This window comes from Galeopterus variegatus, unplaced genomic scaffold, assembly GCF_000696425.1.
Source record: "Galeopterus variegatus unplaced genomic scaffold, G_variegatus-3.0.2 Scaffold1751, whole genome shotgun sequence".
NCBI classification, from domain to species: Eukaryota; Metazoa; Chordata; class Mammalia; order Dermoptera; family Cynocephalidae; genus Galeopterus; species Galeopterus variegatus.
In genome coordinates, this window is record NW_007727862.1 from 74,716 (window position 1) to 77,422 (window position 2,707).

General features: G+C 50.3%; 1 protein-coding gene across 1 annotated transcript in view; it reads right to left on the reverse strand.

Annotated features, from left to right (window-relative positions):
• RAB5C (RAB5C, member RAS oncogene family) overlaps positions 1-2,706 on the reverse strand; it is a 29,830-nt gene extending 27,124 nt beyond the window's left edge. The window contains exon 1 of the mRNA XM_008578732.1: positions 2,601-2,706. The gene's annotated coding sequence lies outside the window, so the exon portion shown is untranslated. The remainder of the gene's footprint in view (positions 1-2,600) is intronic.
• Between the last annotated feature and the right edge of the window lies 1 nt (position 2,707).

The following is a 2,707-nucleotide window of genomic DNA, read 5'->3' on the forward strand; positions in this document are numbered from 1 at the left end:
AGACAGATGTCAGCATTCTCTTGGATCCTGAAGAGTACTGACTTGCGACTCCTAACTTTCAGTCCCCCAAGGCAGAAGAGAAGGGGGTCAAGAAAGAGGACAGGAGGTCAGGATAGAGGTAAGGGAAGAAAAATGGAAGCAGAGGAGGAGTGCCAGTGAGGAGGAAAGCTAAAGGGTCAAGTGTCTGCGCTTGTGCCACTGCTTGCTCACCCTGAATGTTCATTCATTTAACAGACCAGACCGCAGGACAGGCCACTATTAGGAAAGATGAGGTCACATCTGACTTCAAATCTCAAGCCGTGGCTCCACCACTTTCTAACTATATTATTGTAGGCAAGCTACTCAAGCTCCTCCAGCATCACCTCTAAAGTGGGGATACAAATCCCACCATGTCTCAGGAGGCACATGTGGGACAAGAACTTTCCAACTTTAAAATGATTTATAGGGCTGGCAAGATAGCTCATCTGGTTAGAGCACTGGGCTGATAACACCAAGGTCAAGGGTTTGGATCACCTTACCGGTTGGCTGCTAGAAAAAAAAAGTTTATTAAAATTAGTTATTACCAACTCCCTATAGTACAAAGGCAGAAAAAGGCCAACTAATTGTGAGAGGCAAGAGGAGAGGAACAGCATCAGAGAGGAGAGGTTTCTATCCCCACCCCCCAGAGCCCTCCCTCTTTCTGCCAAGCTGTGTCCGCCTCTGCTTGGACTCTATAATTTCTGGATGTCCAAAACGGCTGCATAACCACCCAGAGAATTGGTGCCTTCCTTATCTCTCCGAAAGGCAGAGCTCCTTCTGAAGCCTGTTTCAGTGTCAGAGCTGGGAGAGCATGTCCAGACAAGGAAAGAAGGTCCCTTCAGAAGGCTGGTCAGCCTCCTCCCAGGACTCCTGAAGAGCTCCACAAACCACAGTCCACTCCTGAAGAGGTAAGTCCGGTCAGTGACCAATGGCAGATGAGCAGTCAGGCCTCTCTGGCCTTGCCCCTCAGAGGCACCGGCTGACCAGATCAGAAAAACAAGGTTGGCTGAAGAAGTCTCCAATGAACCCATACCGATATAGAGCTTGTGATCCAGCTATTGACCCTAATAAGGAAGTTTTCTGTTCTTGTTGTCCAGTAAAAAGTGAAATAAGTGTATTCCAGATCTAGCTCAAAAGACTGTAGGAATCAGACACTAGCAATTGTCTAGAAGTAGTCAAAAAGATCTAAAAGCAAAAAAAACTTTAGCACTCGTGAGTAGCACCCAAGGGTGATAAAGGAGGCCCAGAACATTGAAGAGCTGCAGAAATTCCCAAGGATTGCATGGCTTACCCTCCTTTCCTTCACTGTAGATAGCAAGGGTCAGTCATAGCCTCAGCGTCAGGCTGCTCCTCATTAAGGTACAGTCACTGACCTGTACTTTGGCCATTTAACAAAGAACCTTCTAGCATGGTCTGAGACAGCAGCCATTTCACACACTTAAGACCAAAGCAACAGACAAACATCATATGTCAATACTGTTGGGGGAAGAAGCACTTTCTAGCATGTACGGGAATTCCTTGGGCTACAAGTATTAGCACCTTAAGAATCCAGAGCTGCCATTATGATCTTGATTTATTCCTATGTAATAAGTCCAGGCCTAGAATGGACTGGAGAGACCCTGGTGTGCCATGGACCTGTTGCTCAGGGTACTCTATGTGTGTGTGTTTGGGGGTGAAAAAGAGATAGCCCTTCAATTCCAGACTCCTCATTTTTGGTCTTATTCTCCTCCCTACAGACCAACAGACAGCAGTCCCAGGAGGAGCAGTCCCTCTTGAGACAGCTTGGAAACCACTCACGTGCTCGGGGAGGACAGGGCTGAGCCTGGAGCAAGGGGGGGAGGAGGAAGGGAGAAGATAATGAATGGGCAGATCCACCCTGATCTGTGATCTGTAGCTAGGATTGAGCAAACCTCAGCTAAATTCTTCAGAGGCAGGAAGAGCAATACACTCAGCTACGTAACTAGAGAACAAGGCTGAGGGCAGAGGGGGCAAGACAAGAAGACAGCTCATTGCTAATAAATGACCCAGACTTCAAACTCTGCTGAGGTCCCGAAAGGCTCTCTGGCTTGAGGAAAGAGAGGAAGTAAGCAGTTGTGGGAACGCAAACATACTTCTGTACTTGGGAACCGGTCTCACCCAGATCCCCCACCCAAAGGAAATCGAATATAATTCCTCTAGGGCTGAAGGGAACAAATGTTTGGTAGGATGGAGGAAAGGAAAACGGCGACAGACAACACTCCCCGCCACCTCTAAAAGAGAAGGGGGACAGGTTCCTTCACACCTGGCAAAGATCCTTCAATTCTGGGAGCAGGAAGAGAAGAACCTAGGGTCCCTCTCTCCCACAAATGGACTGGACAGGCCAGAGGAGAGCCACAGGGATTTTCCCAAGGCTCACGAAGGGCAGGAAAACGAAAGAAAGAAGGGCTCCCCCTTTCGCCAAACGCCTGGGGAGCCCCTTAAGAGGGGTCTACGGGTCGGGGGAGGGGCCAGTACCCCCCTAATCTGGGGTTGGGCGGGAGGAAGGGCTGCCCCAGAGAGGCTTCAATGCGGACGAGACACAGTCCCGCGACAGGCACACTCACGGCGGTTCCGGGGCGGCGGCGTTACTTGGGGCCGGGGCTCAGACTGGTTCCACTCCTCTCCCCCCGGCGGTGTCCCAGGCTCCGGCCTCCACTTCCGCCTTTCAGCC